This window comes from Triturus cristatus, chromosome 1_1 (assembly GCF_964204655.1).
Source record: "Triturus cristatus chromosome 1_1, aTriCri1.1, whole genome shotgun sequence".
Lineage (NCBI taxonomy): Eukaryota > Metazoa > Chordata > Amphibia > Caudata > Salamandridae > Triturus > Triturus cristatus.
The window spans coordinates 755,812,645-755,835,541 of NC_140579.1; positions in this window are offsets into that span (position 1 = coordinate 755,812,645).

The following is a 22,897-nucleotide window of genomic DNA, read 5'->3' on the forward strand; positions in this document are numbered from 1 at the left end:
AAGGCACACTGTAGTAGGCTATGCTATAGAATGTGTTGCAGTTGGAAATCAAGCTCTATCTAGTGTGGGTCATGACTGATGACACAATATACGAGACACATTTTTCAAAACTGGAGGCAAATTTTTAAAAACATGCATTTAATCACTGAAAGGTTTTCACCACTTCTAAGCATTCCACAGGCATTATAATGGACACAGGACAGTGGCATGATGTTGCCTTTATGCTGCACTTTGAATTATGGATCCAAATTGTATGGTTTCAGAATTCTGGGCCAAAATGTAAGGCATACTTTTTCAAACTTGTGACATAATTGAAAAACATCATACATTCAACTTCACATTTTGACTACTATCCAATATGCCACATACATGATAATTCACATGGGTAAGTAGCAAAAGACTAGGAACAATGTGTTGTTTAAATTATGGCTCTATCATATATAGATTGTGAATTATAGCCAAAAGCAAAAAGAGTTCTTCAACATACATGAAGGTGAAAAAGAAAAACCAACCTGAAGGTTACACTTGATTTGTACCTTGTCCCTATGAGCCACAAACATCAGAGTTGTCTCTATAAAGTGTACATGCCTTAGCTACATAGTGCAATTTAAATTAAGTCAGTACCTCATACGCTTCAAGAATTATAGTGCACCACATACTCTGTAGTATATCCCATCCATTTCAATTGGGTTACCAGATGGCCGCAAATGTAAAATCGCCTCATATGGATTCAAATTGCATTGTATGTACCTTGTGAGTGAGCCACATGCATGTAATTTGGCATTCTGCAGTGGGATAATCTATAGAATGTGTTGCATTTGCAAATGAGGCTCTATCTAGTATGGATCATGAATTATGACACAATATAAGTGAAATATTTGAAATAAATTGAGGTTTTTTGTATTTAAAACATGCATTTATTCACTGAAAGATTCTCACCACTTCTAACCATGGCACAATCATGAAAATGGAAACGGAACAGTGGCATGATGTTAGCTGTATGCTGCACTTTGAATTGAGGATCCAGATTGTATGGTTTCAGAATTATGGGCCAAAATGTAAGGCATACTTTTTCGAACATGTGATGTAATTGAAAAACATCATATATTCAACTTCACATTGTGACTACTTTCCAATATGCCACATACATGATGATTCACATGGGTAAGTAGAACAATACTGCAAACATTGTGTTGTTTAAATTATGGATCTATCATATATAGATTGTGAATTATAGCCAAAAGCAAAAGAGTTCTTCAACATACATGAAGGTGAAAAGAAAAACCAACCTGAAGGTTACACTTGATTTGTACCTCGTCCCTATAAGCCACAAACATCAGAGTTGCCACTATAAAGTGTACATGTCTTAGCTACATACTGCAATTTAAATTAAGTCAGTACCTCATACGCTTCCAGAATTATAGTGAACTACATACTCTGTAGTATACCCTATCCATTTCGATTGGGTGACCAGATGGCCGCAAATTAAAAATTGCCTCGTATAGATTCAAATTGCATTGAATGTACCTTGTGTGTGATCCACATGCATTTAAAATGGCACACTGTAGTAGGCTATGCTATAGAATGTGTTGCAGTTGGAAATCAAGCTCTATCTAGTGTGGGTCATGACTGATGACACAATATACGAGACACATTTTTCAAAACTGGAGGCAAATTTTTAAAAACATGCATTTAATCACTGAAAGGTTTTCACCACTTCTAAGCATTCCACAGGCATTATATTGGACACAGGACAGTGGCATGATGTTGCCTTTATGCTGCACTTTGAATTATGGATCCAGATTGTATGGTTTCAGAATTCTGGGCCAAAATGTAAGGCATACTTTTTCGAACATGTGACATAATTGAAAAACATCATATCTTCAACTTCACATTGTGACTACTTTCCAATATGCCACATACATGATGATTCACATGGGTAAGTAGAACAATACTGCAAACATTGTGTTGTTTAAATTATGTCTCTATCATATATAGATTGTGAATTATAGCCAAAAGCATAAAGTGTTCTTCAACCTACATGAATGTGAAATGGAAAAACCTACCTGAAGGTTACACTTGATTTGTACCTTGTCCCTATGAGACACAAACATCAGAGTTGCCTCTATAAAGTGTACATGTCTTAGCTAAATATTGCAATTTAAATTAAGTCAGTACCTCATACGCTTCAAGAATTATAGTGCACCACATACTCTGTAGTATATCCCATCCATTTCAATTGGGTGACCAGATGGCCGCAAATTAAAAATCGCCTCGTATGGATTCAAATTACATTGTATGAACCTTGTGAGTGAGCCAAATGCATGTAATTTGGCATCCTGCAGTGGGATAATCTATAGAATGTGTTGCATTTGCAAATGAAGCTCTATCTAGTATGGATCATGAATTATGACACAATATAAGTGAAATATTTGAAATAAATTGAGGTTTTTTGTATTTAAAACATGCATTTATTCACTGAAAGATTCTCACCACTTCTAACAATGGCACAATCATGAAAATGGACACGGAACAGTGGCATGATGTTAGCTGTATGCTGCACTTTGAATTGAGGATCCAGATTGTATGGTTTCAGAATTATGGGCCAAAATGTAAGGCATACTTTTTCGAACATGTGATGTAATTGAAAAACATCATATATTCAACTTCACATTGTGACTACTTTCCAATATGCCACATACATGATGATTCACATGGGTAAGTAGAACAATACTGCAAACATTGTGTTGTTTAAATTATGGCTCTATCATATATAGATTGTGAATTATAGCCAAAAGCAAAAGAGTTCTTCAACATGCATGAAGGTGAAAAGAAAAACCAACCTGAAGGTTACACTTGATTTGTACCTCGTCCCTATAAGCCACAAACATCAGAGTTGCCACTATAAAGTGTACATGTCTTAGCTACATACTGCAATTTAAATTAAGTCAGTACCTCATACGCTTCCAGAATTATAGTGAACTACATACTCTGTAGTATATCCTATCCATTTCAATTGGGTGACCAGATGGCCGCAAATTAAAAATTGCCTCGTATAGATTCAAATTGCATTGAATGTACCTTGTGTGTGATCCACATGCATTTAAAATGGCACACTGTAGTAGGCTATGCTATAAAATGTGTTGCAGTTGGAAATCAAGCTCTATCTAGTGTGGGTCATGACTGATGACACAATATACGAGACACATTTTTCAAAACTGGAGGCAAATTTTTAAAAACATGCATTTAATCACTGAAAGGTTTTCACCACTTCTAAGCATTCCACAGGCATTATATTGGACACAGGACAGTGGCATGATGTTGCCTTTATGCTGCACTTTGAAGTATGGATCCAGATTGTATGGTTTCAGAATTCTGGGCCAAAATATAAGGCATACTTTTTCGAACATGTGACATAATTGAAAAACATCATATCTTCAACTTCACATTGTGACTACTTTCCAATATGCCACATACATGATGATTCACATGGGTAAGTAGAACAATACTGCAAACATTTTGTTGTTTAAATTATGTCTCTATCATATATAGATTGTGAATTATAGCCAAAAGCATAAAGTGTTCTTCAACCTACATGAATGTGAAATGGAAAAACCTACCTGAAGGTTACACTTGATTTGTACCTTGTCCCTATGAGCCACAAACATCAGAGTTGCCTCTATAAAGTGTACATGTCTTAGCTAAATATTGCAATTTAAATTAAGTCAGTACCTCATACGCTTCAAGAATTATAGTGCACCACATACTCTGTAGTATATCCCATCCATTTCAATTGGGTGACCAGATGGCCGCAAATTAAAAATCGCCTCGTATGGATTCAAATTACATTGTATGAACCTTGTGAGTGAGCCACATGCATGTAATTTGGCATCCTGCAGTGGGATAATCTATAGAATGTGTTGCATTTGCAAATGAAGCTCTATCTAGTATGGATCATGAATTATGACACAATATAAGTGAAATATTTGAAATAAATTGAGGTTTTTTGTATTTAAAACATGCATTTATTCACTGAAAGATTCTCACCACTTCTAACCATGGCACAAGCATGAACATGGACACGGAACAGTGGCATGATGTTAGCTTTATGCTGCACTTTGAATTGAGGATCCAGATTGTACGGTTTCAGAATTATGGGCCAAAATGTAAGGCATACTTTTTCAAACATGTGACGTAATTGAAAAACATCATACATTCAACTTCATATTTTGACTACTATCGAATAAGCCACATACATGATAATTCACATGGGTAAGTAGCAAGAGACTGGGAACAATGTGCTGTTTAAATTATGGTTCTATCATATATAGATTGTGAATTATAGCCAAAAGCAAAAAGAGTTCTTCAACATACATGAAGGTGAAAAAGAAAAACCAACCTGAAGGTTACACTTGATTTGTACCTTGTCCCTATAAGCCACAAACATCAGAGTTGCCACTATAAAGTGTACATGTCTTAGCTACATACGGCAATTTAAATTAAGTCAGTACCTCATACGCTTCCAGAATTATAGCGCACTACATACTCTGTAGTATATCCTATCCATTTCAATTGGGTGACCAGATGGCCGCAAATTGAAAATTGCCTCTTATGGATTCAAATTGCATTGTATGTACCTTGTGCGTGAGCCACATGCATTTAAAATGGCACAAATGTGTTGCAGTTGGAAATCAAGCTCTATCTAGTGTGGGTCATGACTGATGACACAATATACGAGACACATTTTTCAAAAACTGGAGGCAAATTTGTAAAAACATGTATTTAATCACTGAAAGGTTTTCACCACTTCTAAGCATTCCACAGGCATTATAATTGACACAGGACAGTGGCATGATGTTAGCTTTATGCTGCACTTTGAATTATGGATCCAGATTATATGGTTTGACAATTATGGTACAAAATGTAAGGCATACTTTTTCGAACATGTGACGTAATTGAAAAACATCATATATTCAACTTCACATTTTGACTACTTTCCAATATGCCACATACATGATGATTCACATGGGTAAGTAGAACAATACTGCAAACAGTGTGTTGTTTACATTATGTCTCTATCATATATAGATTGTGAATTATAGCCAAAAGCATAAAGTGTTCTTCAACCTACATGAATGTGAAATGGCAAAACCTACCTGAAGGTTACACTTGATTTGTACCTTGTCCCTATAAGCCACAAACATCAGAGTTGCCACTATAAAGTGTACATGTCTTAGCTACATACTGCAATTTAAATTAAGTCAGTACCTCATACGCTTCCAGAATTATAGTGCACTACATACTCTGTAGTATATCCTATCCATTACAATTGGGTGACCAGATGGCCGCAAATTGAAAATTGCCTCGTATGGATTCAAATTGCATTGTATGTACCTTGTGTATGATCCACATGCATTTAAAATGGCACACTGTAGTAGGCTATGCTATAGAATGTGTTGCAGTTGGAAATCAAGCTCTATCTAGTGTAGGTCATGACTGATGACACAATATACGAGACCCATTTTTAAAAAACTGGAGGCAAATTTTAAAAAACATGCATTTAATCACTGAAAGATTCTCACCACTTCTAAGCATTCCACAGGCATTATAATGGACACAGGACAGTGGCATGATATTAGCTTTATGCTGCACTTTGAATTATGGATCCAGATTGTATGGTTTTACAATTATGGGACAAAATGTAAGGCATACTTTTTCGAACATGTGACATAATTGAAAAACATCATATCTTCAACTTCACATTGTGACTACTTTTCAATATGCCACATACATGATGATTCACATGGGTAAGTAGAACAATACTGCAAACATTGTGTTGTTTAAATTATGTCTCTATCATATATAGATTGTGAATTATAGCCAAAAGCATAAAGTGTTCTTCAACCTACATGAATGTGAAATGGAAAAACCTACCTGAAGGTTACACTTGATTTGTACCTTGTCCCTATGAGCCACAAACATCAGAGTTGCCTCTATAAAGTGTACATGTCTTAGCTAAATATTGCAATTTAAATTAAGTCAGTACCTCATACGCTTCAAGAATTATAGTGCACCACATACTCTGTAGTATATCCCATCCATTTCAATTGGGTGACCAGATGGCCGCAAATTTAAAATCGCCTCGTATGGATTCAAATTACATTGTATGAACCTTGTGAGTGAGCCACATGCATGTAATTTGGCATCCTGCAGTGGGATAATCTATAGAATGTGTTGCATTTGCAAATGAAGCTCTATCTAGTATGGATCATGAATTATGACACAATATAAGTGAAATATTTGAAATAAATTGAGGTTTTTTGTATTTCAAACATGCATTTATTCACTGAAAGATTCTCACCACTTCTAACCATGGCACAAGCATGAACATGGACACGGGACAGTGGCATGATGTTAGCTGTATGCTGCACTTTGAATTGAGGATCCAGATTGTATGGTTTCAGAATTATGGGCCAAAATGTAAGGCATACTTTTTCGAACTTGTGACATAATTGAAAAACATCATGCATTCAACTTCACATTTTGACTACTATCCAATATGCCACATACATGATAATTCACATGGGTAAGTAGCACAAGACTAGGAACAATGTGTTGTTTAAATTATGGCTCTATCATATATAGATTGTGAATTATAGCCAAGAGCAAAAAGAGTTCTTCAACATACATGAAGGTGAAAAAGAAAAACCAACCTGAAGGTTACACTTGATTTGTACCTTGTCCCTATAAGCCACAAACATCAGAGTTGCCACTATAAAGTGTACATGACTTAGCTACATACTGCAATTTAAATTAAGTCAGTACCTCATACGCTTCCAGAATTATAGTGAACTACATACTCTGTAGTATATCCTATCCATTTCAATTGGGTGACCAGATGGCCGCAAATTAAAAATTGCCTCGTATAGATTCAAATTGCATTGAATGTACCTTGTGTGTGATCCACATGCATTTAAAATGGCACACTGTAGTAGGCTATGCTATAGAATGTGTTGCAGTTGGAAATCAAGCTCTATCTAGTGTGGGTCATGACTGATGACACAATATACGAGACACATTTTTCAAAACTGGAGGCAAATTTTTAAAAACATGCATTTAATCACTGAAAGGTTTTCACCACTTCTAAGCATTCCACAGGCATTATAATGGACACAGGACAGTGGCATGATGTTGCCTTTATGCTGCACTTTGAATTATGGATCCAGATTGTATGGTTTCAGAATTCTGGGCCAAAATGTAAGGCATACTTTTTCAAACTTGTGACATAATTGAAAAACATCATACATTCAACTTCACATTTTGACTACTATCCAATATGCCACATACATGATAATTCACATGGGTAAGTAGCACGAGACTAGGAACAATGTGCTGTTTAAATTATGGCTCTATCATATATAGATTGTGAATTATAGCCAAAAGCAAAAAGAGTTCTTCAACATACATGAAGGTGAAAAAGAAAAACCAACCTGAAGGTTACACTTGATTTGTACCTTGTCCCTATAAGCCACAAACATCAGAGTTGCCACTATAAAGTGTACATGTCTTAGCTACATAGTGCAATTTAAACTAAATCAGTATCTCATACGCTTCCAGAATTATAGTGCACTACATACTCTGTAGTATATCCCTTCCATTTCAATTGGGTGACCAGATGGCCGCAAATGTAAAATCGCCTTGTATGGATTCAAATTGCATTGTATGTACCTTGTGAGTGAGCCACATGCATGTAATTTGGCATCCTGCAGTGGGATATCCTATAGAATATGTTGCATTTGCAAATCAAGCTCTATCTCATATGGATCATGAATTCTGACACAATATACGTGAAATATTTGAAATAAATTGAGATTTTTTGTATTTAAAATATGCATTTAATCACTGAAAGCTTCTCACCACTTCTAAGCATGGCACAAGCATGAAAATGGACACAGAACAGTGGCATGATGTTAGCTGTATGCTGCACTTTGGATTGAGGATCCAGATTGTATGGTTTCAGAATTATGGGCCAAAATGTAAGGCATACTTTTTCAAACTTGTGACATAATTGAAAAACATCATACATTCAACTTCACATTTTGACTACTATCCAATATGCCACATACATGATAATTCACATGGGTAAGTAGCAAAAGACTAGGAACAATGTGTTGTTTAAATTATGGCTCTATCATATATAGACTGTGAATTATATACAAAAGCATAAAGTGTTCTTCAGCCTACATGAATGTGAAATGGAAAAACCTACCTGAAGGTTACACTTGATTTGTACCTTGTCCCTATGAGCCACAAACATCAGAGTTGCCTCTATAAAGTGTACATGTCTTAGCTACATAGTGCAATTTAAATTAAGTGAGTACCTCATACGCTTCAAGAATTATAGTGCACCACATACTCTGTAGTATATTCCATCCATTTCAATTGGGTGACCAGATGGCCGCAAATTTAAAATCGTCTCGTATGGATTCAAATTACATTGTATGAATCTTGTGAGTGAGCCACATGCATGTAATTTGGCATCCTGCAGTGGGATATTCTATAGAATGTGTTGCATTTGCAAATGAAGCTCTATCTAGTATGGATCATGAATTATGACACAATATACGTGAAATATTTGAAATAAATTGAGGTTTTTTGTATTTCAAACATGCATTTAATCACTGAAAGATTCTCACCACTTCTAAGCATGGCACAAGCATGATAATGGACACGGAACAGTGGCATGATGTTAGCTGTTTGCTGCACTTTGGATTGAGGATCCAGATTGTATGGTTTCAGAATTATGGGGCAAAATGTAAGGCATACTTTTTCAAACATGTGACGTAATTGAAGAACATCATACCTTCAACTTCACATTTTGACTACTATCCAATATGCCACATACATGATAATTCACATGGGTAAGTAGCACGAGACTAGGAACAATGTGCTGTTTAAATTATGGCTCTATCATATATAGATTGTGAATTATAGCCAAAAGCATAAAGAGTTCTTCAACATACATGAAGGTGAAAAAGAAAAACCAACCTGAAGGTTACACTTGATTTGTACCTTGTCCCTATAAGCCACAAACATCAGAGTTGCCACTATAAAGTGTACATGTCTTAGCTACATAGTGCAATTTAAACTAAATCAGTACCTCATACGCTTCCAGAATTATAGTGCACTACATACTCTGTAGTATATCCTATCCATTTCAATTGGGTGAACAGATGGCCGCAAATTGAAAATTGCCTCGTATGGATTCAAGTTGCATTGTATGTACCTTGTGTGTGAGCCACATGCATTTAAAATGGCACAAATGTGTTGCAGTTGGAAATCAAGCTCTATCTAGTGTGGGTTTTGACTGATGACACAATATACGAGACACATTTTTCAAAAATTGGAGGCAAATTTTTAAAAACATGCATCTAATCACTGAAAGATTCTCACCACTTCTAAGCATTCCACAGGCATTATAATGGACACAGGTCAGTGGCATGATGGTAGCTGTATGCTACACTTTGAATTATGGATCCAGATTGTATGGTTTGACAATGATGGTACAAAATGTAAGGCATACTTTTTCGAACATGTGACGTAATTGAAAAACATCATATATTCAACTTCACATTTTGACTACTTTCCAATATGCCACATACATGATGATTCACATGGGTAAGTAGAACAATACTGCAAACAGTGTGTTGTTTAAATTATGTCTCTATCATATACAGATTGTGAATTATAGCCAAAAGCATAAAGTGTTCTTCAACCTACATGAATGTGAAATGGAAAAACCTACCTGAAGGTTACACTTGATTTGTACCTTGTCCCTATGAGCCACAAACATCAGAGTTGCCTCTATAAAGTGTACATGCCTTAGCTACATAGTGCAATTTAAATTAAGTCAGTAACCCATACACTTCAAGAATTATAGTGCACTACATAATCTGTAGTATATCCCATCCATTTCAATTGGGTGACCAGATGGCCGCAAATGTAAAATCGCCTCGTATGGATTCAAATTACATTGTATGTACCTTGTGAGTGAGCCACATGCATGTAATTTGGCATCCTGCAGTGGGATATTCCATAGAATATGTTGCATTTGCAAATGAAGCTCTATGTAGTATGGATCATGAAGTATGACACAATATACGTGAAATATTTGAAATAAATTGAGATTTTTCGTATTTAAAACATGCATTTAATCACTGAAAGATTCTGACCACTTCTAAGCATGGCACAAGCATGAAAGTGTACACAGAACAGTGGTGTGATGTTAGCTTTATGCTGCACTTTGAATTGAGGATCCAGATTGTACGGTTTCAGAATTATGGGCCAAAATGTAAGGCATACTTTTTCAAACTTGTGACATAAATGAAAAACATCATACATTCAACTTCACATTTTGACTACTATCCAATATGCCACATACATGATAATTCTCATGCGTAAGTAGCAAAAGACTTGGAACAATGTGTTATTTAAATTATGGCTCTATCATATATAGATTGTGAATTATAGCCAAAAGCATAAAGTGTTCTTCAACCTACATGAATGTGAAATGGAAAAACCTACCTGAAGGTTACACTTGATTTGTACCTTGTCCCTATGAGCCACAAACATCAGAGTTGCCTCTATAAAGTGTACATGTGTTAGCTACATAGTGCAATTTAAATTAAGTGAGTACCTCATACGCTTCCAGAATTATAGTGAACTACATACTCTGTAGTATATCCTATCCATTTCAATTGGGTGACCAGATGGCCGCAAATTGAAAATTGCCTCGTATAGATTCAAATTGCATTGAATGTACCTTGTGTGTGATCCACATGCATTTAAAAAGGCACACTGTAGTAGGCTATGCTATAGAATGTGTTGCAGTTGGAAATCAAGCTCTATCTAGTGTGGGTCATGACTGATGACACAATATACGAGACACATTTTTCAAAACTGGAGGCAAATTTTTAAAAACATGCATTTAATCACTGAAAGGTTTTCACCACTTCTAAGCATTCCACAGGCATTATAATGGACACAGGACAGTGGCATGATGTTGCCTTTATGCTGCACTTTGAATTATGGATCCAAATTGTATGGTTTCAGAATTCTGGGCCAAAATGTAAGGCATACTTTTTCAAACTTGTGACATAATTGAAAAACATCATACATTCAACTTCACATTTTGACTACTATCCAATATGCCACATACATGATAATTCACATGGGTAAGTAGCAAAAGACTAGGAACAATGTGTTGTTTAAATTATGGCTCTATCATATATAGATTGTGAATTATAGCCAAAAGCAAAAAGAGTTCTTCAACATACATGAAGGTGAAAAAGAAAAACCAACCTGAAGGTTACACTTGATTTGTACCTTGTCCCTATGAGCCACAAACATCAGAGTTGTCTCTATAAAGTGTACATGCCTTAGCTACATAGTGCAATTTAAATTAAGTCAGTACCTCATACGCTTCAAGAATTATAGTGCACCACATACTCTGTAGTATATCCCATCCATTTCAATTGGGTTACCAGATGGCCGCAAATGTAAAATCGCCTCATATGGATTCAAATTGCATTGTATGTACCTTGTGAGTGAGCCACATGCATGTAATTTGGCATTCTGCAGTGGGATAATCTATAGAATGTGTTGCATTTGCAAATGAGGCTCTATCTAGTATGGATCATGAATTATGACACAATATAAGTGAAATATTTGAAATAAATTGAGGTTTTTTGTATTTAAAACATGCATTTATTCACTGAAAGATTCTCACCACTTCTAACCATGGCACAATCATGAAAATGGACACGGAACAGTGGCATGATGTTAGCTGTATGCTGCACTTTGAATTGAGGATCCAGATTGTATGGTTTCAGAATTATGGGCCAAAATGTAAGGCATACTTTTTCGAACATGTGATGTAATTGAAAAACATCATATATTCAACTTCACATTGTGACTACTTTCCAATATGCCACATACATGATGATTCACATGGGTAAGTAGAACAATACTGCAAACATTGTGTTGTTTAAATTATGGATCTATCATATATAGATTGTGAATTATAGCCAAAAGCAAAAGAGTTCTTCAACATACATGAAGGTGAAAAGAAAAACCAACCTGAAGGTTACACTTGATTTGTACCTCGTCCCTATAAGCCACAAACATCAGAGTTGCCACTATAAAGTGTACATGTCTTAGCTACATACTGCAATTTAAATTAAGTCAGTACCTCATACGCTTCCAGAATTATAGTGAACTACATACTCTGTAGTATACCCTATCCATTTCGATTGGGTGACCAGATGGCCGCAAATTAAAAATTGCCTCGTATAGATTCAAATTGCATTGAATGTACCTTGTGTGTGATCCACATGCATTTAAAATGGCACACTGTAGTAGGCTATGCTATAGAATGTGTTGCAGTTGGAAATCAAGCTCTATCTAGTGTGGGTCATGACTGATGACACAATATACGAGACACATTTTTCAAAACTGGAGGCAAATTTTTAAAAACATGCATTTAATCACTGAAAGGTTTTCACCACTTCTAAGCATTCCACAGGCATTATATTGGACACAGGACAGTGGCATGATGTTGCCTTTATGCTGCACTTTGAATTATGGATCCAGATTGTATGGTTTCAGAATTCTGGGCCAAAATGTAAGGCATACTTTTTCGAACATGTGACATAATTGAAAAACATCATATCTTCAACTTCACATTGTGACTACTTTCCAATATGCCACATACATGATGATTCACATGGGTAAGTAGAACAATACTGCAAACATTGTGTTGTTTAAATTATGTCTCTATCATATATAGATTGTGAATTATAGCCAAAAGCATAAAGTGTTCTTCAACCTACATGAATGTGAAATGGAAAAACCTACCTGAAGGTTACACTTGATTTGTACCTTGTCCCTATGAGACACAAACATCAGAGTTGCCTCTATAAAGTGTACATGTCTTAGCTAAATATTGCAATTTAAATTAAGTCAGTACCTCATACGCTTCAAGAATTATAGTGCACCACATACTCTGTAGTATATCCCATCCATTTCAATTGGGTGACCAGATGGCCGCAAATTAAAAATCGCCTCGTATGGATTCAAATTACATTGTATGAACCTTGTGAGTGAGCCAAATGCATGTAATTTGGCATCCTGCAGTGGGATAATCTATAGAATGTGTTGCATTTGCAAATGAAGCTCTATCTAGTATGGATCATGAATTATGACACAATATAAGTGAAATATTTGAAATAAATTGAGGTTTTTTGTATTTAAAACATGCATTTATTCACTGAAAGATTCTCACCACTTCTAACAATGGCACAATCATGAAAATGGACACGGAACAGTGGCATGATGTTAGCTGTATGCTGCACTTTGAATTGAGGATCCAGATTGTATGGTTTCAGAATTATGGGCCAAAATGTAAGGCATACTTTTTCGAACATGTGATGTAATTGAAAAACATCATATATTCAACTTCACATTGTGACTACTTTCCAATATGCCACATACATGATGATTCACATGGGTAAGTAGAACAATACTGCAAACATTGTGTTGTTTAAATTATGGCTCTATCATATATAGATTGTGAATTATAGCCAAAAGCAAAAGAGTTCTTCAACATGCATGAAGGTGAAAAGAAAAACCAACCTGAAGGTTACACTTGATTTGTACCTCGTCCCTATAAGCCACAAACATCAGAGTTGCCACTATAAAGTGTACATGTCTTAGCTACATACTGCAATTTAAATTAAGTCAGTACCTCATACGCTTCCAGAATTATAGTGAACTACATACTCTGTAGTATATCCTATCCATTTCAATTGGGTGACCAGATGGCCGCAAATTAAAAATTGCCTCGTATAGATTCAAATTGCATTGAATGTACCTTGTGTGTGATCCACATGCATTTAAAATGGCACACTGTAGTAGGCTATGCTATAAAATGTGTTGCAGTTGGAAATCAAGCTCTATCTAGTGTGGGTCATGACTGATGACACAATATACGAGACACATTTTTCAAAACTGGAGGCAAATTTTTAAAAACATGCATTTAATCACTGAAAGGTTTTCACCACTTCTAAGCATTCCACAGGCATTATATTGGACACAGGACAGTGGCATGATGTTGCCTTTATGCTGCACTTTGAATTATGGATCCAGATTGTATGGTTTCAGAATTCTGGGCCAAAATATAAGGCATACTTTTTCGAACATGTGACATAATTGAAAAACATCATATCTTCAACTTCACATTGTGACTACTTTCCAATATGCCACATACATGATGATTCACATGGGTAAGTAGAACAATACTGCAAACATTTTGTTGTTTAAATTATGTCTCTATCATATATAGATTGTGAATTATAGCCAAAAGCATAAAGTGTTCTTCAACCTACATGAATGTGAAATGGAAAAACCTACCTGAAGGTTACACTTGATTTGTACCTTGTCCCTATGAGCCACAAACATCAGAGTTGCCTCTATAAAGTGTACATGTCTTAGCTAAATATTGCAATTTAAATTAAGTCAGTACCTCATACGCTTCAAGAATTATAGTGCACCACATACTCTGTAGTATATCCCATCCATTTCAATTGGGTGACCAGATGGCCGCAAATTAAAAATCGCCTCGTATGGATTCAAATTACATTGTATGAACCTTGTGAGTGAGCCACATGCATGTAATTTGGCATCCTGCAGTGGGATAATCTATAGAATGTGTTGCATTTGCAAATGAAGCTCTATCTAGTATGGATCATGAATTATGACACAATATAAGTGAAATATTTGAAATAAATTGAGGTTTTTTGTATTTAAAACATGCATTTATTCACTGAAAGATTCTCACCACTTCTAACCATGGCACAAGCATGAACATGGACACGGAACAGTGGCATGATGTTAGCTTTATGCTGCACTTTGAATTGAGGATCCAGATTGTACGGTTTCAGAATTATGGGCCAAAATGTAAGGCATACTTTTTCAAACATGTGACGTAATTGAAAAACATCATACATTCAACTTCATATTTTGACTACTATCGAATAAGCCACATACATGATAATTCACATGGGTAAGTAGCAAGAGACTGGGAACAATGTGCTGTTTAAATTATGGTTCTATCATATATAGATTGTGAATTATAGCCAAAAGCAAAAAGAGTTCTTCAACATACATGAAGGTGAAAAAGAAAAACCAACCTGAAGGTTACACTTGATTTGTACCTTGTCCCTATAAGCCACAAACATCAGAGTTGCCACTATAAAGTGTACATGTCTTAGCTACATACGGCAATTTAAATTAAGTCAGTACCTCATACGCTTCCAGAATTATAGCGCACTACATACTCTGTAGTATATCCTATCCATTTCAATTGGGTGACCAGATGGCCGCAAATTGAAAATTGCCTCTTATGGATTCAAATTGCATTGTATGTACCTTGTGCGTGAGCCACATGCATTTAAAATGGCACAAATGTGTTGCAGTTGGAAATCAAGCTCTATCTAGTGTGGGTCATGACTGATGACACAATATACGAGACACATTTTTCAAAAACTGGAGGCAAATTTGTAAAAACATGTATTTAATCACTGAAAGGTTTTCACCACTTCTAAGCATTCCACAGGCATTATAATTGACACAGGACAGTGGCATGATGTTAGCTTTATGCTGCACTTTGAATTATGGATCCAGATTATATGGTTTGACAATTATGGTACAAAATGTAAGGCATACTTTTTCGAACATGTGACGTAATTGAAAAACATCATATATTCAACTTCACATTTTGACTACTTTCCAATATGCCACATACATGATGATTCACATGGGTAAGTAGAACAATACTGCAAACAGTGTGTTGTTTACATTATGTCTCTATCATATATAGATTGTGAATTATAGCCAAAAGCATAAAGTGTTCTTCAACCTACATGAATGTGAAATGGCAAAACCTACCTGAAGGTTACACTTGATTTGTACCTTGTCCCTATAAGCCACAAACATCAGAGTTGCCACTATAAAGTGTACATGTCTTAGCTACATACTGCAATTTAAATTAAGTCAGTACCTCATACGCTTCCAGAATTATAGTGCACTACATACTCTGTAGTATATCCTATCCATTACAATTGGGTGACCAGATGGCCGCAAATTGAAAATTGCCTCGTATGGATTCAAATTGCATTGTATGTACCTTGTGTATGATCCACATGCATTTAAAATGGCACACTGTAGTAGGCTATGCTATAGAATGTGTTGCAGTTGGAAATCAAGCTCTATCTAGTGTAGGTCATGACTGATGACACAATATACGAGACCCATTTTTAAAAAACTGGAGGCAAATTTTAAAAAACATGCATTTAATCACTGAAAGATTCTCACCACTTCTAAGCATTCCACAGGCATTATAATGGACACAGGACAGTGGCATGATATTAGCTTTATGCTGCACTTTGAATTATGGATCCAGATTGTATGGTTTTACAATTATGGGACAAAATGTAAGGCATACTTTTTCGAACATGTGACATAATTGAAAAACATCATATCTTCAACTTCACATTGTGACTACTTTCCAATATGCCACATACATGATGATTCACATGGGTAAGTAGAACAATACTGCAAACATTGTGTTGTTTAAATTATGTCTCTATCATATATAGATTGTGAATTATAGCCAAAAGCATAAAGTGTTCTTCAACCTACATGAATGTGAAATGGAAAAACCTACCTGAAGGTTACACTTGATTTGTACCTTGTCCCTATGAGCCACAAACATCAGAGTTGCCTCTATAAAGTGTACATGTCTTAGCTAAATATTGCAATTTAAATTAAGTCAGTACCTCATACGCTTCAAGAATTATAGTGCACCACATACTCTGTAGTATATCCCATCCATTTCAATTGGGTGACCAGATGGCCGCAAATTTAAAATCGCCTCGTATGGATTCAAATTACATTGTATGAACCTTGTGAGTGAGCCACATGCATGTAATTTGGCATCCTGCAGTGGGATAATCTATAGAATGTGTTGCATTTGCAAATGAAGCTCTATCTAGTATGGATCATGAATTATGACACAATATAAGTGAAATATTTGAAATAAATTGAGGTTTTTTGTATTTCAAACATGCATTTATTCACTGAAAGATTCTCACCACTTCTAACCATGGCACAAGCATGAACATGGACACGGGACAGTGGCATGATGTTAGCTGTATGCTGCACTTTGAATTGAGGATCCAGATTGTATGGTTTCAGAATTATGGGCCAAAATGTAAGGCATACTTTTTCGAACTTGTGACATAATTGAAAAACATCATGCATTCAACTTCACATTTTGACTACTATCCAATATGCCACATACATGATAATTCACATGGGTAAGTAGCACAAGACTAGGAACAATGTGTTGTTTAAATTATGGCTCTATCATATATAGATTGTGAATTATAGCCAAGAGCAAAAAGAGTTCTTCAACATACATGAAGGTGAAAAAGAAAAACCAACCTGAAGGTTACACTTGATTTGTACCTTGTCCCTATAAGCCACAAACATCAGAGTTGCCACTATAAAGTGTACATGACTTAGCTACATACTGCAATTTAAATTAAGTCAGTACCTCATACGCTTCCAGAATTATAGTGAACTACATACTCTGTAGTATATCCTATCCATTTCAATTGGGTGACCAGATGGCCGCAAATTAAAAATTGCCTCGTATAGATTCAAATTGCATTGAATGTACCTTGTGTGTGATCCACATGCATTTAAAATGGCACACTGTAGTAGGCTATGCTATAGAATGTGTTGCAGTTGGAAATCAAGCTCTATCTAGTGTGGGTCATGACTGATGACACAATATACGAGACACATTTTTCAAAACTGGAGGCAAATTTTTAAAAACATGCATTTAATCACTGAAAGGTTTTCACCACTTCTAAGCATTCCACAGGCATTATAATGGACACAGGACAGTGGCATGATGTTGCCTTTATGCTGCACTTTGAATTATGGATCCAGATTGTATGGTTTCAGAATTCTGGGCCAAAATGTAAGGCATACTTTTTCAAACTTGTGACATAATTGAAAAACATCATACATTCAACTTCACATTTTGACTACTATCCAATATGCCACATACATGATAATTCACATGGGTAAGTAGCACGAGACTAGGAACAATGTGCTGTTTAAATTATGGCTCTATCATATATAGATTGTGAATTATAGCCAAAAGCAAAAAGAGTTCTTCAACATACATGAAGGTGAAAAAGAAAAACCAACCTGAAGGTTACACTTGATTTGTACCTTGTCCCTATAAGCCACAAACATCAGAGTTGCCACTATAAAGTGTACATGTCTTAGCTACATAGTGCAATTTAAACTAAATCAGTATCTCATACGCTTCCAGAATTATAGTGCACTACATACTCTGTAGTATATCCCTTCCATTTCAATTGGGTGACCAGATGGCCGCAAATGTAAAATCGCCTTGTATGGATTCAAATTGCATTGTATGTACCTTGTGAGTGAGCCACATGCATGTAATTTGGCATCCTGCAGTGGGATATCCTATAGAATATGTTGCATTTGCAAATCAAGCTCTATCTCATATGGATCATGAATTCTGACACAATATACGTGAAATATTTGAAATAAATTGAGATTTTTTGTATTTAAAATATGCATTTAATCACTGAAAGCTTCTCACCACTTCTAAGCATGGCACAAGCATGAAAATGGACACAGAACAGTGGCATGATGTTAGCTGTATGCTGCACTTTGGATTGAGGATCCAGATTGTATGGTTTCAGAATTATGGGCCAAAATGTAAGGCATACTTTTTCAAACTTGTGACATAATTGAAAAACATCATACATTCAACTTCACATTTTGACTACTATCCAATATGCCACATACATGATAATTCACATGGGTAAGTAGCAAAAGACTAGGAACAATGTGTTGTTTAAATTATGGCTCTATCATATATAGACTGTGAATTATATACAAAAGCATAAAGTGTTCTTCAACCTACATGAATGTGAAATGGAAAAACCTACCTGAAGGTTACACTTGATTTGTACCTTGTCCCTATGAGCCACAAACATCAGAGTTGCCTCTATAAAGTGTACATGTCTTAGCTACATAGTGCAATTTAAATTAAGTGAGTACCTCATACGCTTCAAGAATTATAGTGCACCACATACTCTGTAGTATATTCCATCCATTTCAATTGGGTGACCAGATGGCCGCAAATTTAAAATCGTCTCGTATGGATTCAAATTACATTGTATGAATCTTGTGAGTGAGCCACATGCATGTAATTTGGCATCCTGCAGTGGGATATTCTATAGAATGTGTTGCATTTGCAAATGAAGCTCTATCTAGTATGGATCATGAATTATGACACAATATACGTGAAATATTTGAAATAAATTGAGGTTTTTTGTATTTCAAACATGCATTTAATCACTGAAAGATTCTCACCACTTCTAAGCATGGCACAAGCATGATAATGGACACGGAACAGTGGCATGATGTTAGCTGTTTGCTGCACTTTGGAGTGAGGATCCAGATTGTATGGTTTCAGAATTATGGGCCAAAATGTAAGGCATACTTTTTCAAACATGTGACGTAATTGAAGAACATCATACCTTCAACTTCCCATTTTGACTACTATCCAATATGCCACATACATGATAATTCACATGGGTAAGTAGCACGAGACTAGGAACAATGTGCTGTTTAAATTATGGCTCTATCATATATAGATTGTGAATTATAGCCAAAAGCATAAAGAGTTCTTCAACATACATGAAGGTGAAAAAGAAAAACCAACCTGAAGGTTACACTTGATTTGTACCTTGTCCCTATAAGCCACAAACATCAGAGTTGCCACTATAAAGTGTACATGTCTTAGCTACATAGTGCAATTTAAACTAAATCAGTACCTCATACGCTTCCAGAATTATAGTGCACTACATACTCTGTAGTATATCCTATCCATTTCAATTGGGTGAACAGATGGCCGCAAATTGAAAATTGCCTCGTATGGATTCAAGTTGCATTGTATGTACCTTGTGTGTGAGCCACATGCATTTAAAATGGCACAAATGTGTTGCAGTTGGAAATCAAGCTCTATCTAGTGTGGGTTTTGACTGATGACACAATATACGAGACACATTTTTCAAAAATTGGAGGCAAATTTTTAAAAACATGCATTTAATCACTGAAAGATTCTCACCACTTCTGAGCATTCCACAGGAATTATAATGGACACAAGACAGTGGCATGATGTTAGCTTTATGCTGCACTTTGAATTAAGGATCCAGATTGTATGGTTTTACAATTATGGGACAAAATGTAAGGCATACTTTTTCGAACATGTGACGTAATTGAAAAACATCATATATTCAACTTCACATTTTGACTACTTTCCAATATGCCACATACATGATGATTCACATGGGTAAGTAGAACAATACTGCAAACAGTGTGTTGTTTACATTATGTCTCTATCATATATAGATTGTGAATTATAGCCAAAAGCATAAAGTGTTCTTCAACCTACATGAATGTGAAATGGCAAAACCTACCTGAAGGTTACACTTGATTTGTACCTTGTCCCTATAAGCCACAAACATCAGAGTTGCCACTATAAAGTGTACATGTCTTAGCTACATACTGCAATTTAAATTAAGTCAGTACCTCATACGCTTCCAGAATTATAGTGCACTACATACTCTGTAGTATATCCTATCCATTACAATTGGGTGACCAGATGGCCGCAAATTGAAAATTGCCTCGTATGGATTCAAATTGCATTGTATGTACCTTGTGTGTGATCCACATGCATTTAAAATGGCACACTGTAGTAGGCTATGCTATAGAATGTGTTGCAGTTGGAAATCAAGCTCTATCTAGTGTGGGTCATGACTGATGACACAATATACGAGACACATTTTTAAAAAACTGGATGCAAATTTTAAAAAACACACATTTAATCACTGAAAGATTCTCACCACTTCTAAGCATTCCACAGGCATTATAATGGACACAGGACAGTGGCATGATGTTGCCTTTATGCTGCACTTTGAATTATGGATCCAGATTGTATGGTTTCAGAATTCTGGGCCAAAATGTAAGGCATACTTTTTCAAACTTGTGACATAATTGAAAAACATCATACATTCAACTTCACATTTTGACTACTATCCAATATGCCACATACATGATAATTCACATGGGTAAGTAGCAAAAGACTAGGAACAATGTGTTGTTTAAATTATGGTTCTATCATATATAGATTGTGAATTATAGCCAAAAGCAAAAAGAGTTCTTCAACATACATGAAGGTGAAAAAGAAAAACCAACCTGAACGTTACACTTGATTTGTACCTTGTCCCTATGAGCCACAAACATCAGAGTTGTCTCTATAAAGTGTACATGCCTTAGCTACATAGTGCAATTTAAATTAAGTCAGTACCTCATACGCTTCAAGAATTATAGTGCACCACATACTCTGTAGTATATCCCATCCATTTCAATTGGGTGACCAGATGGCCGCAAATGTAAAATCGCCTCGTATGGATTAAAATTGCATTGTATGTACCTTGTGAGTGAGCCACATGCATGTAATTTGGCATCCTGCAGTGGGATATCCTATAGAATATGTTGCATTTGCAAATTAAGCTCTATCTTATATGGATCATGAATTCTGACACAATATACGTGAAATATTTGAAATAAATTGAGATTTTTTGTATTTAAAACATGCATTTAATCACTGAAAGATTCTCACCACTTCTAAGCATGGCACAAGCATGAAAATGGACACAGAACAGTGGCATGATGTTAGCTGTATGCTGCACTTTGGATTGAGGATCCAGATTGTATGGTTTCAGAATTATGGGCCAAAATGTAAGGCATACTTTTTCAAACTTGTGACATGATTGAAAAACATTATACATTCAACTTCACATTTTGACTACTATCCAATATGCCACATACATGATAATTCACATGGGTAAGTAGCAAACGACTAGGAACAATATGCTGTTTAAATTATGGCTCTATCATATATAGACTGTGAATTATAGCCAAAAGCATAAAGTGTTCTTCAACCTACATGAATGTGAAATGGAAAAACCTACCTGAAGGTTACACTTGATTTGTACCTTGTCCCTATGAGCCACAAACATCAGAGTTGCCTCTATAAAGTGTACATGTCTTAGCTACATAGTGCAATTTAAATTAAGTCAGTACCTCATACGCTTCCAGAATTATAGTGCACTACATACTCTGTAGTATATCCTACCCATTTCAATTGAGTGACCAGATGGCCGCAAATTGAAAATTGCCTCGTATGGATTCGAATTGCATTGTATTTACCTTGTGTGTGAGCCACATGCATTTAAAATGGAACACTGTAGTAGGCTATGCTATAGAATGTGTTGCAGTTGGAAATCGAGCTCTATCTAGTGGATCATGACTGATGACACAATATACGAGACACATTTTGCAAAAATTGGAGGCAAATTTTTAAAAACATGCATTTAATCACTGAAAGATTCTCACCACTTCTAAGCATTCCACAGGCATTATAATGGACACAGGACAGTGGCAGGATGTTAGCTTTATGCTGCACTTTGAATTATGGAACCAGATTGTATAGTTTGACAATTATGGTACAAAATGTAAGGCATACTTTTTCGAACATGTGACGTATTTGAAAAACATCATATATTCAACTTCACATTTTGACTACTTTTCAATATGCCACATACATGATCATTCACATGGGTAAGTAGAACAATACTGCAAACAGTGTGTTGTTTAA